At 41.1% G+C, this 27,582-nt stretch overlaps 1 protein-coding gene across 4 annotated transcripts in view; it reads right to left on the bottom strand.

The window, feature by feature from the left end:
- PFKP (phosphofructokinase, platelet) overlaps positions 1-27,582 on the bottom strand; it is a 332,348-nt gene that overhangs the window by 255,183 nt on the left and 49,583 nt on the right. The window lies entirely within an intron of this gene.

Here is a 27,582-nt window from a genome sequence, read left to right as displayed (position 1 = left end):
GATACTGACATAAACGCTAGCCTGTTACATAACCTGGCAATAACTGTGGTATACAGTGCTAATCCTTGGTAGTGAATTTGCTTGGGTTGAAATTGGACACGTGCCAAAACAGAATTCAACAGAAATCACCAAATTCCATATTGTCAGGAAAACACATGGGGGACTAAATGAACAGATTGAGTGAATATCTTATATAGAGTGTAATTTACAATTAAACACCTCTAGGTGTGAGGTCCTAGGGGACATAATCAGCAAAGGTAAAAGCTGGGTCTTGAATACCTTTCATAGCATAACACAAAAAAGCCTGTATGCTCATTGACAAATGGGGAGTTCATTGTTGTAGTTATTTATATGGGACAATGTCTACTACCCTGTCAACCAATAGTGCTCATTAGCTATTCAAGCCTACTTAGATAGAAGATCTCCTTATGATAAATAACATAGTTGGAGACATAACTCCACCGAACCCTCGCAGCAGCAAGACGGGAAAAGAAAGTGCTCCTCCTAGACAGACAGATGCCTGCTTAGAAACCTCCCATCACCCCCCCATCTCCTCTCAACAGTCCTCCGACTGACACGTACCACCGGCTCTGAACAAGTGGAAAATGTTATATGTTTTAAGGAAACAGACCCATTATTACTGGGTCCATGCAGTTACTCTTGGGAGAATTCTGGTAATTTCTGGAACTTGATGCAGGTGTATCGTCTGGAGTCAGATATGCTTCTGCCATTCCACTAAATTTTAGCATACCTACTGGTACTTTTGCGACGCCATAACGTCACTTTTTTGACGTTCATGAGGCGCAATGTGCCACAGCATATTTAAAAGGACACATAAAGCCACTTACATGGCTTTATAAATATGTGCCCCATTTGTACAGAAAACTGTGTGAATGGGGCATTCCATGTGTGTTGCTGTGGGTGTTCCCACATAACACCCATGGAACCTGACACGTTCCCAGATTTACGAGAAATCGTAAACCTGGAAATACGTCAGAACTCGAGGGGTGGCGTTAGGGAGGCGCAACAAGGAGAATTTTTTATTTCTCCTTATGCTTTCCTTTTTCTATGTGTGCTGCCTTTTACAGAAAAAGGATTGATTTTGTGCAGGAAGGTGTCCTTTCCTGCACAAAATCAATCAGCCCGGCGCAAGGATGTCTGCATTGGCGCATGGCAGCCCATTGTGCGCTGGGGAAAAGGACAGGAATGTGCCGTATCCCCTAGATACAGAACATTCCTGCCCTTTTGTTTTGATGTAGGGCAGCACATCAATATTCCTGGCAGCGCTGCCCTACGTCAAAACCTCCTAATGAGGCTCTTATTATTTGGGTCTCAAACCTGGTGAAATTTGTATGGAGCCTAGGGGGATCTGAGGGCAGCCTTTGGTGAATGGCAAGGTGAGGGACTTTGGATAGTTTCACTTGAGATCAGGCAGCCCTGCCAAGTGCCAGGCAATATAAATTAGGATAACACATTTTAGTGTTGTTTATCGCTTACCACACTAAACTATATGGGCATGCATTTTGAAGCTCCTCTTTGAGTGAATTTCTTAGGGCGGTTTCACTCTCGGCTGTGTGCCCCTGGCAGTGTGAGCCCGGCTGAGGGCCGGGAAGCTGTGACTGTTTGCCATGGATACCAGTCATCGCAGCCTGGGCCTGGTTTGATTACTTTGTATCCCTTACAGCCGACCCAGGCTGCTCCCATGTGAGGTGAGGGGGGGGACTAAGTTCACAATATCAAACACGGAGGGAGTAGGGTCCAAGGGAATATTTAAAGACCAATAGCACAGTTATAACCCCTTATAGCATCCTAGATCAACAAACAATAACTGTGGGTCTATATGAAACTAAGGTCTCTGTGTGCAAAAAGTGTCAATCTTACTATTATAGTACACAGGGACTAATCACATTGTGATATATATACCCATCAGTTACACACTCTGAACCGCCCTATTGTCATCATTTGGGCGATTTCACAAAGTGGTATGTCCACACTGTACATACCACTAATAAACACACAGTGGTAACCGGAAGCAGTGCTCAAAAAAATATATGTGTAAGTGAAAGTGTAAAGGTAAAATTGGATAGTGGAGACACAAATAATTTTAATGAGAGGCAACCACTTTCAAGATTAAAAACCAAATAGGTGCAAAGTATCAGTATTTTTTAACAAATATCTACTGCATGATATTAAAGGTCGACATGTTTCTGCAGTGAATTGACCCAACCAGGGTCTCCTGCTTCCTCAGGACCAAGAAATTACTTTGCTACTGCTTCTAAAGTGAATAAGTGCAACAAAAATGTTTTAAATAAATTGGGTATCACCTGAATAAGTCCTCTCACTGAAGAATGAGGGACCAGCGCCACTCCTCACCTGGCTACAGCTCAGGAATTGGGGACACCGCTCTGTCCGTCGGTGCACTGATCAGGCATCTGCGCTGTTCGGGGACTCCACTTATTCACTTAACGTCACATAACGTCTCTGTAACCTTTGGTTGTTTCAGTGAATTTTATGTTTTTTTAATAATAAAATAATATACTATTACTGTACGTAATACAACCACGGCTGCGTACAGCCAAGCCCTGCAGTCAACCTTGCGCATGCAACTAACCCCATGCCGCGCACGGCTCAAGGTGTTGAGTGGGTGTATTTTTTTCGCCCTTGTGCTGGGTCCAAGGATCCATCCTGCGGATTCGAGGTTTCATCCTGCAGGTTTAAGAAGCAACAGAGTTGCTAGTAGGATCCGTGTCCCTAGATTTCTCTATTTTTTAACTGCTAATATCTCTGAAACTACTGAACGGATGGATACACACCAAATCACAAAAAGCATGCTTTATGGACTAAAAGCTAGCTTTCTGCTAAATTTGGTGGGAAAAGGCATTTTTGGACCCCCCTTTTTCTCAGCCCCCACTTGACAGATTGCCCAGAATTCTTCAACACAGCAGCTGAACCGGCTAAAGTATAAGCCTTGAAGATTTCATAAAGATTTGTCAAGAGCTGCCAAATTTAGTGGCAAACAATTTTATATATATATATATATATATATATATATATATATATATATATATATATATATATATATATATATATATATATATATATATATATATATATATATATATATATATATATATATATATATTCATTCATATATTCACTGAAAAAAACAAAGGTTACAGGGATTTAATAGTTAGGCGTTAGGCTGAGGTTTCACTGGTACAAAGCCAGTGAAATTCAGCAGCTGTAGTTAGCTGAGTTAACTGAACTCGCTCCCAGCAATGCACTGAGTATGACCTCACATTTTAAATCATTCCCGGTATAGTCAGTGACATCACTAATGACATCACTGATGCCATCACAAATGATATCACTGATGACATCATCCAGTGACTGTGAGTGTTTTTAAAATGTTTATGAGTTAAATATATATATACAAAGGTGTAATGGGGAATCAGTGTGTGTATGAGTGCCTGTATGGATGATTTAGTAGGTGCGTGACTGACTGTGTACTTGAGTGTTTCGGTGTCTCAGTGAATGTATGGGTGAGTGACAAATAGTGTAAATGCTTGTACCAGGCTGTCAGTTTGTGTCTAAGCTGCAGTATGGGTGTGTGAGTGGGTACATGAGTGGTTGCAAAGGTGATTGATTGGCTGTCTGAGTACCTGTATGGGTGTCTCATGGTCTTTATGGGTGGGCAAGGATGTGTGGGACTGCCTGTATGGATGAGTCAGTGGCTGTATGGGTTAGTGAGTGTATGTGTGAGGGCCTGTATGGGTCAGTGAGTGTGTGTATGGCTGTGTGGTTGAGTGGATGTGTCAGTGGTGTATGGGTGAGCAAATGGGTTTGTGTAAGGCGGTATGGTGAGTGAAAGGGAATATGAGTGACTGTATGGGTGAGTGAGTGAATGTGAGAGTGGCTGTAGGGGTTAGTGTGTGCTTTTTACAGTGACTGTTTCGGTGAGTGAGTATGCATTAGTATATGTATGAGTAAGTGAGTGGGTGTGTGTTTATCTGAATGGGTGAGTAAGTGGTTGTGTGATTGACTGTATGGGTGAGTGGCTAGGTGTATGAGTAGCTGTATGGGTGACTGGCTCAGTGTGTAAATGGCTGTATGTGTGCATGAGTGGATATGTCAGTGGCTGTAGTAGTGACTGATTGGTTTAATGAGTGGCTGTATGGGTGAGTGAGTAGATGTGTGTGTAGATCTATGAATCAGTGAGTGGGTGTGTACGTACTAGTATGGGCCTGTGAATAGGTTTGTGAATGGTTGAGTGTAAGTGGGTTTATGGAAGGTTCTATGGGGGTTTGACTGAGTGGGTCAGTGATTCTGTGGATGATGTCATCCGTGATGTCATCAGTGATGTTATTTCAGATGTCATCAGTGATGTCACTGACCATGTCATGAGTGATGTAATATGTGAGGTCACAAGCAATGCATAGCGGGGGTGCCAGTTATAGTTAGCTCAGCTAACCATAACTGCTGAATTTCACTGGTTTAGCAACAGTGAAATCTGAGCCTAACTATAATGTCCCTGTAACTCTTGTTTTTATCACTGAAATTCCAAAGTTTTTTAAATGCTAATTCCTAAGTATAATGTCCCTGTCACCTTTGGATTTTCAATGACTTTCTATGTATTTTCAAGTAGTAGTCACCTCTGCAGATGTGGACAAAGGGGGCTGGGCCTCTAACCAGCTCTCAGGAATCCCGCTGTATAGGACTTCTAGGAGGTACTCGGAGGGCTTCTTGGCCCCCAGCGTCCCTATGGAGTAAAGCTGACTTCATCTCTCAACCAGTAGTGCACCAGGAGGCACGTTTGCAGAGTAGTGGAGAAAGGTGGGTGGTGTGGCCTCCGAAGACCACTTTGCAATCCCACTGTGTGAGACTTACTTGAGGTAAGAGGAGATTGACATGGCCCCCAAGGACCTTCTGGAGCCAATGGGACTTCATCACCCAACCAGCAGCGCCCTAGGAGGCGTGTTTGCAGAGTAGTGGAGAAAGGGGATGGGGCCTCCGGCGAGTTGCTGTGCTTTTTACTTTATGTCTTTTTTTTGGGAAGGGGGCTACATAGGCCCCCTTCTCTGGGCTTAGTTCTGCCCCGGGGACCTCATCCCCCGATGACATGCATTTTTAGAATGGGAAGTAGGGCTCAGATCTACCCCCACAAGAGGCACAGAGGGGTCAGGGGTTATCTACTCTGCCCCCTTTTCTTTTTTTTAAAATCTTTTTCCTGTGACTCGGTTCAACCAAATTACAAGATGGCTATCAACACTTCTTGGTGTGATGTGTTGGCAGCCAATCAGATCTCAGCATGAGATCAGGAGGGGTTGCTGAACCACTGCATCTCTATATGTACCATCTAATATTTATCTCTTGATATTGTCTTCATTGCTGGGTTTTAATCGCATGAAAGTGGCAATCGAAGTCGAATTTCACACATTTGGCAATTGAATGTCACTGGTATATACTCTAGAAGCATGTAAATGTCACACATATTCAGGCAATGATTATTGGTCGCTTGGACTACTGCAATGCCTTGTTGACATCTGCTAACAAGTCCCTTCTCAGCAGATTGCAGATTGTCCAAAATGTGGCCGCGCGCCTGGCTCTAAAAACGTCCTCGGACCTCGGCTGGCCCTTTATTAAAAACAAATTCACTGGCTCGCCAGCCGCCAAATAACTAATTTTCCACTTGTGCTTAAGCTTGGATGTCTTATTCACAAAGCTGTGTATGGTTCAAGTCCCAGCTATTTGGCAGATAAATTCAAAGTTTATTGTCCCAATCATCATCTTAGGTCAGAAGGGAAAAGTTTGTTAGTGGTTCCCCGTTTCAAGAAGCTTAGGACTGGCGGCAAAACGGAGGTCTACCTGGCCTCGAAATTTTGGAACACTCTACCAGTGGACTTACATAAATGTTCCAATTTTGCACGCTTTAGGAAACTTCTGAAGACAACACTATTTAGGGTGTAACTTTCTTCTGCACAATAGTCATCTGGCTTTTCTGCAATGATAGCGCAGAGATACCCCTTTGGGGGTGATTCCTGCGCTTTATAAATTTTATACATACATACATACACATAAACAATCTAAAAACTTAATAGCTATGAGCGGGCTAATGATGAATGGGAGAGGTAGAAATCATTGGGCTACACTAAAGGGATGTCTTTTGTTATATGTACATGGGGTGAATTGTACAGGGAAAGCCTCGGTTTTCTATTGTTGAATGGAAGGATAAAGGGCTTCAATATGCCACTGGAGGGGACAGACTGAATGAGGTAATGTAGGAAGTCTGGTGGGCATTACCAATGATCTTAAAATTATGCCTATTTTTGAGTCTATGTGCATGCAGAAATTGAGGGTAAAGAAGTTGTAGTGCTGTAGGTTTTTAACTTGATATAGATCAAAAAAGAATTGCCTTATATTTTGAGTTATGCAGAAAATCTGTTTTTTTTAGGTGTGAGATGTATTACAGTAGCAGGACTACATAGAAAGATGTTATCAGTGAATGCTCCAATGGAAATGACAACAATTAAAATTACATTGTATTTGCAAATAATGTATTGTGTATAAAAGGAAGCATTTGCATTATTTCTTTACAGGAATCTCTATTGTTCCCTTTTCATAATTCTTTGGTGTTGCCAAACTGGTGGGAAATAAGTCATTATGAACTTGGTTACCAGTAAGCTGATATACACAATATGAACCAAACTGTTATCACTTCACTGAAAACAATCACATTTCTTTGGCATTGATCACCTGTGCATGATCTACAGTAAAGAACGCGTCAAGATTTATGGCTGGCAATAACCATAACAGACACAATACTTAAAGATTATACAGCCCCAGCCATTATCTAGTAGGAAAGAAGGAGCAATACCTTTCCAAAGCTTTCATTCAAAATTAAGGTGAACTGATTTCACAACATTTTTCAAACACTGCACTACGTTTGCAATTAGTCAAAGGTTCATTCGGAAGTAAATTCTAAACTCAAAAACATCACTGACAGCAAAGGATAGTGGAGAGGCCAGAATACATGTGAGAGTAGCCCGTCACTCCAACTGACAGACTGCTTTAAGTGAGGAAAACAGTCCATCAATTTAGAAAATAAAGAAGAAGTGTTGTTGAATAACATAAACAAGTGATGTCTAGTTATAATGTTATCTTCTCCTCATTTCAAGCATTTCGATCCTCTTCATAAAGGTAAATTTCGACCGAATGAACCCTTTTTTTTATGCCTGCCAGGAACCATAGAAGGATTCCGGGTGGGAGCAAATGCATTTACTAGTGCAGATTTCTCTGCTACAAGTGTGGAGATAGCCACAGTACTACATGAATTGAATTTAATTTATTTGAATTAGGCTTTTATATAGCGCGACTGTCACCCTGCGGGTATCCTGGCGCTTAGACTTAAATAGATCAACCAAACCAACAGACCGGGTCGACAGTAGGGGTGGGCTTGGGGATCAGACCTGGGAAACAGCCAAGTTTTCAGGCTCCTTCGAAATTCGGCCAGAGAGTTGGCTTGTCTGATATTCTGAGGCAGCTCATTCCATAAATGAGTGGCTGTCACAGTGAAATGTCCCACCGAATGTGTGGAAAGTGGCTGTGCCTAAGAAGATTGGAAATGCTCACAAGCTTATGGATTTGCTGAGTATTCACAAACTTCTCCCTGACCCGTTTTCGCCCTCAAAATGGTCAGAGATTTACAACATCCACAGGCAGAATATCTCCCCTTCCAGGATGGAAAGGTAAACTACTTATCACCAGAAATCTTTGGGGTGTAATGGAAAAGCTTTCCCGAGGGGTACACACCCCCCCCCCCCACTCCACCCCCCCCCCCCCCGAGAAAAAGATATGAGTATCTACACAGACCCACCGTGCAGACTTTTCTGCTATGAAGAATTTAGTACAAGTGGAATATGAACCTTTAGGAGAAGTCACATGGCATTCCTAGAAGCACCCCTGGAAACCTATGCATATCACAGTTTTCCAAGCACACATCTGTGAATGTTTGTGAATGGGAAAATCCTTAAAATTACGCTCAGTTCGAAATGCAAATGTATAGCTGTATTTTTACAAATCTATACGCAAATAGCCTGATGTGTGTTTAATGAAAATCTTGTAAGTTCCTGGTCCTCCTTCTTTGTCAATTGCTATGTTCAGTAAAATCATACTTTTAATGCGGTACAACTTCCAATTTAAAACAAACTATATTACAAAACTCTGTAAATTCATTCTACTTGTTCCAAACTTAATTTTTTTTAAAATTGGGATGCACACCGATCAGGGATCAGGTCTACATAAAGTTGAAGAGTCATTTTTTTTCTTGCTATCATACAAATTTGGCTCCTTTTGAAAATATATGATTAATGTATATTTTAAAAGAATTTCCTGTACATCGCATCCTTTGACTGCTTTGCGAGGATCCAATGTAAGTATGTGACTGTGTGATTTTACTTGCAGAGATGGGTCAAATTCAAGACGTGAAATTGCAAAATTAAGAAATTTTTAAATACAGTTATCCTTTTGCAAAATACTCTAATTTTTTTCTGGGGCAATATTAATGTCCAATTTGTTTTCAGCAAAAATAGAAAACAGCTCCTTTATTTGCATTACCTTTGAAAAAGTCTTTTTAGTGGCCTCGATCTGAATATTAAATGGACAGCTTTTGGCTTTGAGATGCCTGTAATGGAGGTCTAGGTAATATACAAAGTTCTGCCTTAGCAGCTGACATCTTTTGTGGGCTGTAATGTTGCAATTCTCTTCAGTTAAGGAGGCCTTCAATGACACACACCTATGTACTCTTGCCCGATACTTTCCATCAAGAAGTGGATGAACTTATGTATGTAGGGTGAATTATTCTTAAAAAGGTACATTAAATGACCATGCCTTTACAGCGGCTGTGACCTGCGCAGTGAAGTGCAAGTTACTTTCAAGGAAATGTCTGAGAGATTACGGTCAGCTGTAATATACTAATCCGGTGTCTGAGAAAGATTAGGACAGCGGTGGTTCCTCAGCAGGAGTGTCACCCCCTCCCTCCCCACACATACATACACTGCTGAGCAGAAAGCATCAAAAATGAAATGGCAATAAAATTATTATATATCCGTTTTATTTTTGACACTTTCTGCCTGCAAACGGGGTGCTAGAGCGGGGCCAGTGCGTCACTGCTGCCAAAGCCACTTAAGCTTGAATTGTGCATGTTGGGTTGGCCGGCTACCTTGCTACGGCCAAACCAACATGCGCAATTCAAACCTCTACTACCCGTCTTGGACAGCGGGATTGAAGAGAAGACACAGGCCTACAGTGCCTTTTGAAGATGGAGCCAGCCCACTTCAGCCAATCAAGACGCTTTAGTACAGCTTCATGATTGGAGGAGAGAGTTGGCTGTAGGTTTCCCACTTGGAGAACGTGCTGTAGAACAACAAGGACGTGCTGCAGACCGTGGAGCGGCAGTGTATGGTAAGTGATTTCTTTATTTGTACATTTATGTTAATGTGCACTTTATTGTGTATTTGTTATGTGTATTATGTGTTATGTGTATAAGTGTATAAATGTCTACATGTTATCTGTTATGTGCATTATGCATATTTGTATGTGTATATTTTTTGTGCTCTCACCCCTTCGATTGTGATTTTTCCACTAACCGCCACTGGATTAGTAGGGTCAGTTTGAACTGATCTGACCATCTAACACAGACATGTACAGGTATATATAAGGCATGTACAGATTACGTAGAAGTAAAAAGAAGCAACTTTGTACTACCCGGTGCCGATCCTTCTCAAGCTTTTGAAAACTTGCTCTAAGTATTATCTGTATTAATGATATTAAAATATTGACAGTAAATGGATAACTGTTAAATACTAAATGCATTTATGAGAGGTGGATCATGTGCTTTTGGCAATAAAGAATAGTTTAAGCAATCAGTTTTTAAAATGAAGTTGGGCTTGCCATCTGATGGTTCTATTTTGCTAATGTGACACTGTTTCTCTTTTCATGTTATTGTGCAATTTTCTGGATTTTGCACAATAATAATGGCAACCTTTTTTGTTGTATGTTCTGCTTTCTAAAATAATTAGTTGCAGATCTTTAATTAGTACATAGGGTACACTTCTCCGCCATTAAGACAGCCACCACTCACTGCCACACTCTGTTCCCAAGGAGTAATCTCTGCCTGTTTATGTGCCCTAGAAATTAATTGTGTGTTGCCCAATGCTTTGAGAGGGAAGATATTTAAGCCTGTATTACAGATTCCAGATGGTATATTTTACCCAATTCCAGTCATTTGAACTTTAAATCGTCGGAAATTGGGATAACCAAGGGAATCTTACATTAACAGAATCTTTTCTGTAAGTTACGCCTAATTCGTTTTCTACCCAGAATTCCCATCTTCTCTAAGCTTGTGGTAAATTTGAGTGAGGAGGGAGGGCAATGGTGGGTCTTGGGGCGGTGCGGGATGTCTGAGGGCCAACTGGTTTCATCAGGTGCATCTTCTCAGCTGTAAAACCATGACCAATACTCTAGCACACAGCTTTCCAAACTATGTGGCGCGACACATTACTGTGTCGCGACCCACATGTAGGTGTGTCGCATCGGCAGAGTGGAGCTGCAGGGGCTCTTAAAGGGCAAGCAACAACAAAGCTGTATTACATGCAAAAGGTCTTTAACGACCTGTGAAGTGCTCGGGTGCGGCAGTGAGCGGGCCTGGGAAGTGTCTAATCCCGGGCTGCCACACGAGGGGGGAGGAGGGGGAGAGAGGGGGGCTGAAGCCCTTTGAGGGCAAAGGATGTTGGGCGCCTGTCTACATCCCATCACACACCCACTCGACAAAGGAAAACAAATGGACCAAATGGTGCCTTTTACAACAAAAATTGTCAGCGCAATTTTCAAATCTTCAAAAACTGCTTTCTTCAGTAGTTGAAATAATGTGTGTGCAGTGTGAAACTGCCAACACCCGGAAAACTTTGTGTTCGTTTTTCGCTCCTCTTGCATTCAGTTTTACCGCCTGCCTCCTTTGATAGATTATCTGCTTTATTTGATGAAAGTATGAAACGTTACTGATTTCACACTTTTCAGCAGTTAGCAGAAATGTCTATCAGATTAGCTCAATCTTGCTGGTTGAGAGACCAGAGACAGAGAACACTGCTGGAAGAGAATCTGTTCTCAGGCTGCTGTTATGCGTGTTCTTAACAAGCTAGTAAAATCTACCAATATAGAACATAAGATGGCTCCACTTTATCGATGAAACAACCGTCCCAGCAGTAAGGCAGATCATTCTGCAGTTGACAGATTATTCAATATCAACACTGTGCCCTCAAATTATTATTCGACTATCATCTTGAAATATATTTAAGCACACGAATTTTGTTCCAAAATATCAGTTTGCCATGTTTAGTAAATTATTATCCTTAAAAAAATACCTTGTAATTTTTCTTAATTATACATCCTTTTTTGTCGCCCTATAACAACTTTTCATTTTTAGTAAATTAATTTGTTAGTTTCCAAATATTTGTCCTTGAGTTTCTGAAAGTAACTTATGTTGTCCGCAATTATCAGCTTGATCACATAAACACTCTTGCAATGTCGGTAAATAAATATATAAGCTGTTCATACCAGACAGAGAGGGAGTGAGACAGAGAGGGAGGGAGGTAGACAGAGGGAGGGAGACAGTCGGAGGGAGACAGTCGGAGGGAGACAGAGAGGGAGTGAGACAGAGAGAGAGGGAGGGAGGGAGACAGTCGGAGGGAGTGAGACAGAGAGGGAGTGAGACAGAGAGGGAGTGAGACAGAGGGAGGGAGGGAGGGAGAGAGACAGAGGGAGGGAGACAGTCGGAAGGAGAGGGAGTGAGACAGAGGGAGGAAGACAGAGAGGGAGGAAGACAGAGAGGGAGGGAGACAGAGAAGGAGTGAGACAGAGAGGGAGGGAGACAGAGAAGGAGTGAGACAGAGAGGGGTTGAGACAGAGCGGGAGGGAGGGCGACAGTCGGAGGGGGAGAGATGGAGGGAGACAGATGGAGGGAAAGGTCACCTCCGCCACTGATTCCCTCACTGGTACCCTTTAACAGTGCCCCTCAAGTCTCTGTGTGTGGGGAGTACGTTGGGTGTGTGTGTGTGGTGTGTGTGTGTGTGGGATGTGTGTGGGGTGTGTGTGTGGTAGTGTGTGGGGGTGTGTGGGGCTGAGTGTGTGGGGGGGTTATGTGTGTGTGTGGGAGATGTGTGTGTGGGGTGGTGTGTCTGTGGGGTGGGGTGTGTGGTGGGGTGTGTGTGTGTGATGTGTGAGTGGTGTGGGGCCCGAACTCACCATAGGTGGTTCAGGCTCACTCGCTGCGCTTCCTCGTGTTACCGTGTCCCTGACATTTTTTTCACAAAAGGGTGTGTCACCAACAGGAAAAGTTTGGAAAGCTGTGCTCTAGCACCTGGTAATACAGAGTGCGGGAACAGCAGGTCATTCAGAAAAGGCCTGTGTGGTATCTCATGGCATACCACTCCGGCTGATCCCTAATGAGGGCCTTAACGTGTTCCTTACAACAACCTGAAGTAATACGACTAGTTTTCTGCTCTTCACTAAAGGTTGCTGTAATGAACACATTTTTGCCTTGTAAATGGAGAATACCATTGCTACAGCTCATAGGCAGCTAAAGAATAATATATAGGTGGATGGGGAGGGAAAGCTTATAGGTTTGATTGAGGAATCTGGTGATTAATTTCACAGCACCAGGAGAGAATCAAACATCATGCAGAATCCTCTTCTGGGACTTGAGGTGAAGCGCTCGTATGTGCGATTCTAAGTGCCACACTGAGACTTAGTTTGATGACAATTCTACTGCCTCTTTTTATAACCTCTTTCCTAGTGTCGATAAAATTAGATTATCAAATACAGAAGGTAAGACAGGGGCATAGATTGCTTCTAACTGTAGCACTGATCTGACCTGCATAGTCATACATGATGTCTCTTCTCATTCGAGGGCTTAGTCGCTTTGCTCTCAACCATAATAGCTCCTTCATTGTACAGTCATCTATTGGCCACTTTTCCACAGGCAAACCTTTTAGACACATTATTTGAACTCCAACCCCACTTACAATCCAAAGCCAACAAAAGCCTATTCAAACAGTTGGTTCAAGAGAGATATACCACAGCTGAAGCACGTCAGGTGTAAACTGGAATGATAATGATGTAAATCACATACAACAGAGAACCAAACTCATTCCTGGCTACACCGGGAAGTATACCACAAAGCCATCAAAAGAGCCGAAAAGACTTTCTACACCAAATGCTTCCTCAAAACAGCACAATGAAAGAGCTTTTTTCAGGAAACAAAGAGCTTCATTAGCTTCTTTGGTCCATGCGATGCTAACTTCTTTGTGAAGAAATCTGGTTGCGGTTCCAACTATCTCAGATAAATAATGAATTTATCTGCTATTAAAGTAGGCAAAGTCTAAGCAGCCCTGCATGGATTTCACAGGAGTAGGTGTGGGGCAAATTAAATATTGCTGTCATTTTCTCTTCCATTTTAATTCCTTGCAGACTAATTATGCACACAAAACCTTCTACTGCTATGGTACAGAAAACAATCTTGTCAACTTTGACAAAAAGATACAATTTCTTCATTTTTGCAATTATGCCGTAGCATGTTGCATGTGTGTCTCCGGGGAATCAGTGCAAATCAATATATCATTTAAGTACACTCTAAAACACATCAATAAATCCTCTCAACATTTCATCAATATAAATTGACTACAGCTTTCCATTCATTCGTCACCCTCACACACTCTAATTATATTATACACTTTCCTAAAATCGAGCTTGGTAAAAAGTGTAGCTTGTTTGATCTGATCAAAAGAACAGATGTCAAATACAATTGGTACCGGGTTTTTATTGTAATCCTACCAATTGCATTATAGTCAGGGTCATTGGAATTATGGTATTCTGCAGCTGTGAATTTTCAGCATAGTTTTCTATTTGCAGAACTTGCCACGTAATACATAATCTTCTGCATAATTTGCAGATTAAAAAGAAAAAAAAAACATTTCCTAGCTGAATCGGATCAAAAGCTGCAAATAAAGATGTTATAACATGTTGCTGCACAATGGCGTGCATTTTGCAATGCATAGGCATGTCACCTTTCAGTTGATGTTTGCTGTACTTAGGAGTTAAATGACGTGAAACATTTGCCCATACAGTGTTATCATATGTAAAAATGGCAAATAGAGAGGTAATACTTGTTCAAACTGTCTCATATTACCATCCATAATTTGCCTTTTCTTGCTGCAAAATGTAGTCAGGCCTGCTACATGATTTGGTCCTTACTGCAACATAATTACAATGATTTAGTTGGTTCCCTTTTTAGAGCACACAAAATAAAGAATAAGAGGCCAGAAACTTTTTACAGTCAGAAAAAATAGATTTGTTTAATTTTCATTTAAATTGTATCTAAGAGACTAGGGGGCATATTATCAAGGGGGTTTATCTCCGCTTTTTTGGCTTTCAAAGCCAAGACAGCGGAGATAAAATTATCTCCCTATTACCTAGCTGTCGCTAACACCAGTTAGTGACAGCTAGTAGGACATAGCGACCATCTTGGGCCCCGCTTTGCATGTCAGTGATATTTATCACTAATGAGATGCAAAGTGGGCGTGCCAAGATGTTAGCGACTGGAAACAGTCCCTAACATCGCTATCTCCTATTACCAACTTTTGGAGATATTCGCGCTAAGCGCGAATATCTCCAAAAACTAACACCAGCCTCTGAGCAGTTCTTAGCCATGTTATCCAATGGGAGGTGGACAACATGGCTAAGAGCATTAGCTCTGTAATGCATGAATATCGCTGACTTTTCAGCGATATTCATGCATTTCGGCCGATTTTTATCGCTTAGGAGATAAACCTTGATAATAGCAAGGTTCCTAAGCGATAAAAATCGCCGCAGCTCAGCGATAAAAATATCGCCGCTAAACCAACATAGCGATAATTATCGCTAGTTGTTGGTAATATGCCTGTCGGTTTCTGATTCTTTAAGGTCATAATAATAATTACATGGAATATATGTGAAACGTTCTGTAGTTTGTACGAATCAAGCACTTTGGTTCTGGAGCGTGTGTTCAAGAGTTTCTCTTGTGGAATGGAATAGACGCCCCAGGTTCAAAACCACTTTTGCGATCATAACTTCAATGTGAATATATTATGCTTGCCTTTTTTTAAATCAAAAACCAGATGAAAATTCTCGTAACAAGATGGTATGATAACCCTGCAACCAATCACAGGCATTATTTCCTAAGGCCTTTGAAAAATGACTGACTGATTCATTGGTTATTGAAGGATGATTCATAAAAATAATCGAAATTCATTTGTTTTGCTGCCCAATCAATTTTAGGATTATACTGAATTTCACACGACATACCCCAAAACACCTTACGTTCAAGGGCATTGATTAGATGAAAAGTTCTGAGGAGCATCTCTCTGCATTGACTGGCATACACAGGTGAGAGTGGACTGTAGATTGTAACACTAGCACATCATCCAGGAAGAAATCTTTGCTTCCAAGGATAAGGAAAAACCGAAAAGCTTGATACTCTTTGAACGATCAGTGACTTATAATACTGCTGACCATTCTCTTTTAAAGTCCGTAACTATGGATAGGCATGAGTAGCGTCATGCTCTCATTAATTCAGTCATTTCTTACCTACTCCACTCAAAAAATCAGGATTGACTCTGCAGAAATATCTGCTGGCATTGAGCACTGTGGTATGTGCCATCAATTCAGCAACTAAATATGCCTCTTCACTCAACTGCTTTAACAATATAATGTGGATTTCCATATGCAAGCAGATGAATCACAAATGTACTTCCAGTTAGATAACCAACCTACCAATAAAGCCAACATAGCTATGTGGATGCATCATGTGCTCTTCAGGATTAAAGAGAGGTTGCTCTGCATGAACATAGCCTAAACTGTGATTCTAGACATGGAAGCAAGTAAATCTGAGTGAGACATTGGGTTATTGGCTGACTGGGGTGAGTCCTGTGCATGCAGAAAGCACAATCCTTGTCAGAGTAAGGTGAGCGGCACGATCTTGGTGCAAATGGGCCCATTTGCGTTCGCATTGAGTCCAGTAGCTTGATATAAGAGCCTAAGACCTAAGAGGCACCACTTGGGGGTCAGGGACTCATTGCAGCTGGATCCAGGAGTCGGTTGCTGAGCCTTTTATGTCCCTGAGGCTCATATCAGAAGGCCAGCAGACTAGCCTTGGAGTCACTCTGGGGAGCTGTTGTCAAGATGAAGTTGCAGATTCAGTTCTTCTTTCCCAGGCAAGAGGGCAGCAGGCCAGCACAGCAGGACAGCAGTTGCTTTAGAGCAGCAGTCCAGCAGAGTGACAGTCCTTGTATCAGCACAACAGTCCTTATTCTTGGCAGAGTAACCACAGGTCCAGGAGTGTACTGAAGAGTTGGTGTCTGTGGTCCAACTGTTATAGCCTAATACCCTGGTTCTGGAAGGTGGGAGAAGCTTCTAGATAGTGGGTTTGAAGTGCATGGAATTTCCTGCCTGCCCTGCCTTGGCTGAAGTGACAATGCAGAGTTGTTAGGCCCTTTTTGTGAAGGCAGAGCACAGGCTATTCAGTTGAAAGTGGGGCTGTGCTCAGCTCTGCCCCCATTCTGCCAGTAGATGGCCCAGGCAGGCACACCTAATACCTCTATTGTGCGACAAACTGGGAGGATTTCAAAAAGTCTAACTAACAGCTATGCCCAATCATGTGACCCAAGATAGGCTACAGGTACAAAAGGGCTAAGAACAGAAACATTGCAACTTTCTAAAAGTGGTATTTCCAAATTGTAATAAAAAGCAGGCTTTACCATTAAGGAGGACTTATCATTACAATTTTATAGACACCAAACATGTCATAGCCACTAGCTCCCAATTGGAAATTACAGTTTATTAGGAATCCCCAATGTTATCCTATGGGAGTTGCAGCCTCACAGTATTGGAAATGAATTTAGGAGTGTTTCACTATCAGGACATGTAAAACTTGGTGGTACATGTCCAATCTTTTAATTACACACTGCACTCCCCTATGGGCTACTTAGGGCCTACATTAGGGGTTACTTATATGTAATAAAAAGGGAGTTTAAAGCTTGGCACGGAGGTTTAAATGCCAAGTCAACATGTCAGTTTAAAATGCATTCAGGGTGCAATGGCAGACCTGGGACATGCTTTACAGTATTACTTAAGAGGGTGGAACAATAGGTGCTACAGGTCCACTGGTACGGTTTAATTTACAGACCCTGGGTATATGATTTAAATTCTACAAGGGTCTTATAAGTAAATTAAATACGCCAATTAGGTAGAACCCATTTTAACCATCTTTTAGGGGAGGGAGCACAAGTCCTTTTGCAATGGATAACAATAGTAACATGCATCTAGTTCTAAGGGAAAACAAATAGATTCAGCAAAATGGAGGATAAGAGGCAAAATTGTTCAGGAAAAGACCACTCTAAGGCTGACAAATCCAACAATCTGAATCTGTAGCCTTTAACCATCCCCGGAGTCTCGATACCTCTATTTAATCCTTTCTGAACTCAACGAACCTGGAGATACTATTCAATCCTGAGCTTTTATTTGCTCCTAAAATCAAAGCAGTAGTCATGGTACTAAACACTGGTACTGACAGCTTTCTAAAACTATGACAATGGTTTATTTATCTACAGATGCAATTTCTATCAAATCAATGCCATGGCGGCATGGGCACATATAATCGTTTTCTTTCTATGAGTATTGAAATGTACCACTCCTTACAAAGTTACTTGTTTTACTATTGACCATTCACCATGTTTGCATTAATGTTAAGGAATTTCTTCATCATATCTATATTTGATACTTTTATATGCAACCAAATGGCACGTTCACATCCATAATGATTAAGTATACAAAAGGAGCACAAATATTGCCTTAAACTAGAAAAGAAGGTGCTACCTGAATCATAAATTCACAAATCAGGCCTACCACATATATGTTTAAATGCATTTTTTTTTAAACTCCTTTCAGGATTTATTTGTCATTCTTTTTATAATTCTGCTGCCTAATGTCTATAACTTTAGTAAATGTGATATTTAATGTTGTGATGGGGACCAATATAGCTGGTGTGATTTCGATAGTGCCTGAAGACACCTACTGCAATGGCTGATAAGTAATGACTTAGAGGAAGCATTTAATCGTAATTATTCATATAGCGTTTATGACATTTATCATCACCTGCAAGGGAAAACAGACCATCGACCCTGTGATTGCATTTCAACACGGATTTTCTATGTTAAAGCAGCTCCATTTCCTCAAGGGAAATTGTCTGCTTTTACAAATGTGTTCCATTTAAAAAAAACTAAAGTGAGAGTTCCCATTGGTCCCCTGGACCACTGCCTACTCTCCGTGAAGTTGCCCTTCTGATTCCAAACGAGGAAGGAGCCCAAAGTGGACACCATATTTTTCCCGAATCAGTTACCGCCACACCTTGGTAATGGCTTGCAACTGGAATTACAGTCGAACCCCACTGATACATATGTCACCAATTTGAAGGAAGTCCCATAACACACTCCTCCCAAATTGTGAATCAGTACTCATTTCTAAATCCATTTTATAATTTACAAAGTTTTCTTGATCGCACAATGGGTTTAAAACATAAGAAATGAAGAATTAGCAGTTGCAAACCCATTAAATTTGTGATTTGCATGGTGTGCGACCGATAAATCACATACTACATCTGTCTCTTAGTTTTTTCAGAAGTCGTGAATTAATCATAATGCACAGTCCGATAAGAAGGTAACTATGAACAATACATTTTGGACTTGACAGAAACTCTTAAGCACTTCATCAAGTGTAGGTAATCATATTAATTTGTTCATGCTGCCCCCCACTCACAACCTGCACAAGTCTGTCATCGGGTTATGATATCTGCATAATTTGTTTGAAAAACAATACAATACACTTGTACTAAGAAGGAATTTCAAATATGGTTTTGGAAATGCATTGGCCTGGTGACAAAGAGTGAAAGAAAAGAATCACACCACAGAAGGAGACAGGTTTCTGCTACAATCAAAGTTAAGATTAAATGTGTTTAGTGCCATCCTGCTTCTGGGGTAGTAACATATAATGCCTACTGGCTGTTGCAACTGGATCACAGTAAGGCAAAAGTATAAAAAAATATTAAAGAAATACTTTTAATATCCGATGCATGCTCAATTGCCTTTGCAACAGCATTCAAATCAATCTAAGGCACAAGCTCTTCTTTTTCCCTTCAATTTTTCTACCCCTTTTTTTCAGGAAGCCCGTGTGGCAGTCCCTCCCATTGGGCCCAATTCACAAAGTTGAGGACAATTGCAAATCTGATCACGTAGGTCTTTAAAGCATTCTAAATTTTAAGGAGTACCTAAAATCTGAAATTTCCAGGAGTAATACAACTTTACTCCTGTGGATATTACATTAGGTAGAAAATCCACACAAGTAAATGCAGAAAGGCTTTGAGTATATCATATTTTACTCCACAAGAAAAGTTGAGATCACTTCTCCTAGATTCCTATACAAATAGTCGTATGTTATACTTCCTTCTTCACATAATACAAAGCCATTTGTGGCCCCGTCTTTCACAAGAGTAAATTGCATAGGTCACCCCGTTGCTAAATCACTTGTAAAAAGTTTGCAAGAACCTACAAAGTTAATACTTTGTGTATGTTCGATACATTTTGCAGAGCAAAATCCAGCTGCAACCCCCCCTACGTTTGTTGTGCTAAATCATTTCTAAAGTATTGTAGTCAGCAACAAATTTCAAATGTTAGTAATGTTATTATAAACTGTTCACAATTCAGGTATCTAAATGGAATAATGACATCGTTACTTTGAGTTTTCATACCAGAAAATACATTATAAAATCACACCTATGAAACCATGCAAATGTGGAAGATTGTAATAGAAAACCGTACACATTCAAATTTCTACATACTGTGTGTTTTAGGGTGTGTGTTTCCAGATTACATATTGCTGGAAACAAAACATCGGATTCCTTTTTCAGGAAAGGCCCAGGAGCACTGCGGTTCTGCAGCTAAGAGCAAGTACTGTTTTTTTCGGAGCCATTGTAACCGTGAGAACAAGTTTTACAAGTTCCTCTGAAGCACTAGCTGTGAGGGCTTTATGGCAGACTGGAAAAAAGCCAAATTTGAGACTATGCAACATTTATTTCAAGCATGCCACAAGGACATTTTTTTAAAAGTTGGCAACAGTTTTCAGAAGTTTACAAAAAAAAGACTAATGGAAGCTTTTCCATTTGTAATAAAAAAGAATTGTACAGTGTAACAATGTCAGATAAAATAAAGTCCTAGGCCCCGGCAGATCAAACAAATCCAATCTAACTGATAACAAAAGATAAAAGTACCATACAGTAAACAAAAGAAACATTAAAAAAACGAAAATTTAAATATTTGCTTTCCACATCTCCTAAGAAATAAGTAGGCCATCCAGAGAAGAATAGCGTGCCACGATTGAGGGGCAGCTAAGGCTGGAAGGCAAATACAAATAACAAATTCAGCAGATGTGTTTCCCAATTCAAAATTAAACCTGGAAACTTGTAAGCTAAATGAAAATGTAACTGTCTGGAATGTACCTTAAAATCATTTAGCTGTCAACCGAATATAATATTCGATGTTAAAGTTTGTAATGACCTCCAAAGTGTCAAAAGAGGGTTTTTCAATTTCATTTCTCTGAACAGGTTTTACTCTGAACTCGAATTTTCACCCTAAATGTCCAAAGCCAGGTTTACATGCTCCTCATCGCGAGAAGCTTAGATTTCATTTTCTTATGCTTTATTAGAACGTTGGAATGTTGAGCGCTCCATTGAAGACAAGAGAGTGCTCGGACCTCTACTGGCTGTAAAAAGCCCAGGGAGCAACATTCCAATGTTTTTTTCATTTCAAAGCTGTTACTGTGAACAAAGGTCTCTCGGAGCCTGGGGGGATTTAAACCCCCTTGGGCTACGAGAGTTGTTTGTTTTTAACAATTAGATCCTTCTGTGCTCTAGGAGCAGATGCTCTAATAGCGTTAGAGCCCTCTGTAGCGGGCTCTACCGGCCATTAAAGGCCCACTTCCTTGTTAAAGGCCCTCGTTTCGGCTGATTTCGGGCTCTAAGGCTATAATGGAATATCAGTGTCTATGTGGTGATGGTTGTATAATACATGGGATTCTGTAATGCCTGAATAAACTGCAGTCTCTGATTTCTTTATAATCGGCGACTTGTGATGCACCCAGTCGCCGATTATAAAGAAAAGACATCAGAACTCGTATATTACAAATTACCTGCTGCGAAAGCCAGCACCATGGTGAAAGGCAGATCAGGTCACAGAACATAATTGAAGTAGCTGCTTAAAGCAATGAAAATGGATGTTGCTTTTCTTTCTTCTGCTCTACTTCAATAGTTTACAATGATAAGCAGAGAGAATATGGTTATTTTTGCACTGCTTAGACAGTGGAAAGCTAGAATCTTTCTGTACGTTTCTACACTTTCCGAGCTACTGCAGCTTTTTCATGAAAAAAACCGGACTTGTATGTAACTGTTTATGATATCTGTTTGTACAAATATCGAACCGGTTTTTGTGTTTGTGGAAAATGTGATGGTGTGACCATGTATTATATAGGATAAAGTACCCACTTGATGTACATGGTAAAGATATTGCAAGTCACCTCAGAGTTCCATAACCTTATAAAGGTACTCAGCTTTCAGCCTTGTTCCTCTACATGGTTATGGAACTCCTCTGTAACTTGCAATATCCTTATAATGTACAGCAGGGAGTACTTTATCCATTATATATTGCATATTGTATTGATGGGGTCAAGAAACAAAATGTGCAAGACATTAGGACTAGAAGTAAAGTGATGTTTTGTGCTGTAAGGTGCTCTAGTTTATGGGCACGTTATTGAAATGGCTGGCAATTATTGTTTGATGTAGTGAACACAGAGAAACAATTATGGTCACACGTAGTTATACCCCTTTTATCACATTATCAGCCAGACTCATTATGTATGTTTTGGATTATAATCCTTAAATTTAAGAAAAAAACTCACTAGATATGCAGGAGAGCATCAGAGCAGACATTTACCCCTTCTAGCGTCCTCACACAATAACTTGCCTTCAATGGGCTACTCGTAACACTTCTAAGTGGAAGTGTGATGATGAGATTAAGCTGGCAATCATAAGGAGAATCCAAAATAACGAGTGTTGAGGCAAGCAACAGGTTTTGCTGTTACAGTTTACTGTTCTATAAGTGGCAACGTGTTTGCAGTGAATTTCAAAGTGTAAACAAAAGGAGTCATATGCAACATGCTGCTATATAAAGCAAAAAGGACCTTTGGTGATAATGCTTAGAACCCTATTTCTGAACTTTTTTTTCCAGCATCGCTGAACTTTAAGATGGGCCTCAAGTCAGAAAAGTTGTTCCAGGGTATGATATTACAAAGTAAAAAAAAAAAAGTTGTAAATTGCTGCCTGTGCATACTGGGCATTTATTCTTTAGCATGAATCAGCAGTGTGGTGTTCACAAAATTAACTAGGAGATTCAGGGTTGGAAAAACAGCAATAAATAGGTATTTTATGGAGGAAATGGCTAACTATTGTAAATAAGGCTCCTAGTTATCCATTTGAAATTATTTTTACACTAACAGAAAACAGAAAAAAAACTAAATGTTGTACTGTTAATTAGTAGTTATTTTTAAACTGAAAAGAGGACAATGATCTTCTTTTTAGTTATTTTCAATGCTGTCATTCTTAACGATTACTGCCAGATTAAGGGAGGGTGTCACTTACAGATGAGAGGTAGTAAAAGGACACGGTTCCTAACAAAGCTTTAAGCAGCTGCAGATGTGCAGTGTTTATAACCAAAGTACTGCTATCGGGGGCGAGGCCAGGATGGCAGGCGGGCGGGCGAATGACAGCCTCTTGGTGCAGCCAGGGGGTGTGCGAGAGCGATTCGACCTGGGCGGCTGTGTGGAGCTTCTAAGATGTTGACTGCCCTCTGGGATACACTGTGGGAATGGAGCTGAGCCCTGGGTGTATGTCTCCAGCTCCGGTAGAAGCAGGGTGAAATTCCCCTATTTTCGTCAGCAGTCGCAGTGTGGCAGAAAGAGGGCAGCCGCACAGCAGAAACTCTTGCAATGACTTGCAGACGGGTAGGCCCAGAGGAGTACCAGCATATATATCCACAGTGCGTCTGGCTCTGCGGATTACAGATCACGTAGACCAGAGCAAGAGCAGCACCATTTTACAAGCTGTTGTTTAAAGTTGACATCTTTCTTGAACATTAACACTCGACACACATTTGCTAACATGCGTCTATGGGATAATATTCTCTGAAATTGTTTACATTTCTTCACATGCATATTATCAGAGCCTTGAACATTCTGTACAAGAGCTAAGTTCACTGCGTAAATGTTGATGTTTGTTATTGTCTGCTCAGGGATAGAATCAATAATGGTGGCTTCGGCATGGTAACATGGGTGAAGCTTATTATATAAACAATATCACTCTTTTGTTTAGACAGAAGAGTATTTAGCTGACACTGTTGAGGTCGCCCCATGCCTCACCTAGGCACACTAGGTTAGGGCGCGCTAGGTAGGAGTGTAAGCATGATTATACATGTATGCGTACAATCAATGTAACAGCTCAATGGTTGAATTGTTTGTCTTCTCTATGATTCTAGTACTACTGATAATTCTGTGTTGGTTCCTTCTCTTAATCATTGAGGTGCACATATTTGACGCAAGAATCATAATTCTTCAATAAATGATTGAAATGCTAAACTGACTTTTTCTTGTGTCTCCCTTTGGGCATGCATGAGCTACTGACGAAAGGGACTGATCTGTTCACACGATTTCCTTGGGGAGTTGGAGTTATCATGTTCTGAGGCTGCACATGCCCTCCGGGGCCTTGTAAGGTTTAGAGGTTCAGAGGGTACACTTTGAGTTAGCCAGGAGTAAGGCCAACATAACCTGATGGTGTGCGTGGAGTCAGTCTTGCACAATTGTGATATTTATGTTATCCAAACACACAGTCTTACTGATAAAGTATGAACAGTATGACATGGTGCCACCAACATTTTGGATACATATTTAATGGGTCACCTGAGTAGTTTTCTTTTGTGTACCCAAAGACATTACTCGCCAATTAACCAAAGACATCCATGATGTTAGGGGAACCCCTATTTCACGCTGTAGGTTGCTCAAGCTTCAACCTTTAAATAAGAGAACGCACAGAGGTACCTCTATGAATTCCAAATACTTCAATGGCAAATCCACTTCAGGTGGTTTTACCACTTAATTGCAGACATGCATTAACGTAAATGTTAAAACATGGGCTCACTCAGATGGGTAGGGACGCTACCTTCGTGGTAGAGGCCCACGAAGTGTACAGAACAGTGGTGTTCTATTCATGGATCACATTCCTGACACTGAATGCCAACACCGGACAGTTTCACACATACACTGAAGTAGCAGTACCAAACCAATAGAGGATATGTAGATTTAGAAATCCTGCTGACTTATCAGGAACACATGACTTGCCTCCTAGGAGCCCTCACACATGCAGAAGAAAATATCAGACTACAACCCCTCAGTAACGATGGAGCATCATGGCCTGCCTATAGGTTATGCACCTTATTCAGACACAGCAAACATTACAGATGTAGAGCTATGAACACTATACACAGATCTATATAGATGTCTAGTTCAGTTTGTTATGCAAACCACAACAGCGATCCCACAAAAGGCTGTTCAAGCTGTACAACCACAATTGGCTATACATGCAATAAGTCCAGTGAACATTAATAGAATAATGAGTAAGGTTCCAAACAGGCAGGATGAAATTCCATTGTGGATTGCACAAAAAATGAATCCACTCGAAGCAGTGTTTTCCCATAAGGCACCCCAAGAAAAACACATACTTCTCACAATATGCCTGCCAAAGGGGATGGCTTCCCCTGTGAAAAACTGTGCCACTTGGTGCACAGTCTTTGCTGCAGTATACACCAGAACACATGGTACACTGTGATTATCTGTTTTACCAGAACTGCTTAAACGGATCCAAAATGAATACAGGCAGACCCTGCCCTGGATTTGGGGATGAAACTAATGGGCAACTTTGCTACAGTATCATCAGTCATACTAAGTAATATAAAATGGGAAACAGTAGCCTTGGCAGTACGGCAGTGGTTCGCTCAGGTTGCTCCACAAACCAGGAGTGCAAACTACCTAACATTATTTCAGAAACCTATGCATCCATAGGTAGAGAGAATTTGAGAACCAGACCTAATACACCACAACTTAAGGGTAATTTTAACAAGGATAACTCGAAGCAGGCACCACAGGTTTCTAAACAGTAGTGGGATAAACAAAAAAATAAAGAAAAGACTATAACACAGGGTTGATCTCCTCAAAAGGAGTCCTCTGAAAAGCACTATAACTTGTGTCACCGTGATACAACAAAACAGCCTGATAGGTATCAAGATACTGATACACGTCCTTCTTGTTCCTTTCACGAGTCATCCGAAAACTGCTCAAAGATCAGAGTGCAGATCAGTGATCACACAAAGGGCTGTCCAAGCTTCACAACCACAAATGGCTATGCCTGGAATTAGTCCAGTGACCATTAATGTAATAGCGGGTAGGGTTTGCAAAAAACTAACCAGCTGAGAGCAGTATTTCCCTATACGGGACCCAAAGAAAAACACAGGATTCTCTAATATGCCTGCCAATGGGGATGGTTCCCCCAGTGGAAGACTGCCCCAGTTGGGACAAAGTCTTTGCTGCAGTATATCCAAGAACACATAATACACTGTAATTTTCTCTTTTACCGAAAGTGCTTAAACAGATCCAAAATGAATATGGGGCAGCCCCTACCCTAGATTTGGGGGTGGAACTAATGGGCAACTTTGGTACAATATCCTCAGTCATACTTACAGCCTGATTCATCAAGCCGAAATCGGCTCGCAAAGGGCCAGATTCTGAGAATCTGGCCCTTTGCGAGCTCTATTTTTGCATTTGGGATTCATCATCCCAAATGCAAAAATCGGTAACAGCGATGTCGCAATTTTGCTGCTGCACGTGATGACTTGTTCTGCATATTACTGATCGAAAATTAAATGGGTGAAAAATTATAAAATAAATTATTTTCAAAAAAACACTAAGAGCAGGTAAATTGTCATTTCAGCGGAGGAATTTGTTCGACAGCGGACAGGGCTGCTTCAAGGGGTGAGAATTCATTGTCGGTTCCTGCAACCAGGAGGGGCTAGGGGCACGCTCTGTGACAGACATCTATTTTCTAATTTAAAGCGTGTCTTGTATGTTTTATGTTGAGAATTGCACCAAGTAACAAGAATTAAAATTAAGTGTTATGTTAAATCTTAAGGTACTTACCTGGCAACTGCTTAGAACAACTTGAACTTCACATGGCAGTTTGCAAAGTGCTATTAACTCAAAAGCTGTGACTGGCTGAGCGTGTTATCCATGGCACAGCCCCAATCTATACACAGATCTATATAGATGTCTAGTTCAGTTTGTTATGCAAACCACAACAGCGATCCCACAAAAGGCTGTTCAAGCTGTACAACCACAATTGGCTATACATGCAATAAGTCCAGTGAACATTAATAGAATAATGAGTAAGGTTCCAAACAGGCAGGATGAAATTCCATTGTGGATTGCACAAAAAATGAATCCACTCGAAGCAGTGTTTTCCCATAAGGCACCCCAAGAAAAACACATACTTCTCACAATATGCCTGCCAAAGGGGATGGCTTCCCCTGTGAAAAACTGTGCCACTTGGTGCACAGTCTTTGCTGCAGTATACACCAGAACACATGGTACACTGTGATTATCTGTTTTACCAGAACTGCTTAAACGGATCCAAAATGAATACAGGCAGACCCTGCCCTGGATTTGGGGATGAAACTAATGGGCAACTTTGCTACAGTATCATCAGTCATACTAAGTAATATAAAATGGGAAACAGTAGCCTTGGCAGTACGGCAGTGGTTCGCTCAGGTTGCTCCACAAACCAGGAGTGCAAACTACCTAACATTATTTCAGAAACCTATGCATCCATAGGTAGAGAGAATTTGAGAACCAGACCTAATACACCACAACTTAAGGGTAATTTTAACAAGGATAACTCGAAGCAGGCACCACAGGTTTCTAAACAGTAGTGGGATAAACAAAAAAATAAAGAAAAGACTATAACACAGGGTTGATCTCCTCAAAAGGAGTCCTCTGAAAAGCACTATAACTTGTGTCACCGTGATACAACAAAACAGCCTGATAGGTATCAAGATACTGATACACGTCCTTCTTGTTCCTTTCACGAGTCATCCGAAAACTGCTCAAAGATCAGAGTGCAGATCAGTGATCACACAAAGGGCTGTCCAAGCTTCACAACCACAAATGGCTATGCCTGGAATTAGTCCAGTGACCATTAATGTAATAGCGGGTAGGGTTTGCAAAAAACTAACCAGCTGAGAGCAGTATTTCCCTATACGGGACCCAAAGAAAAACACAGGATTCTCTAATATG

Source organism: Lissotriton vulgaris, chromosome 10 (genome assembly GCF_964263255.1).
Source record: "Lissotriton vulgaris chromosome 10, aLisVul1.2, whole genome shotgun sequence".
Taxonomy (NCBI): Eukaryota; Metazoa; Chordata; class Amphibia; order Caudata; family Salamandridae; genus Lissotriton; species Lissotriton vulgaris.
The sequence above is the reverse complement of the archived record's forward strand: the minus strand, read 5'-3'. Positions and strand labels throughout refer to the sequence as shown.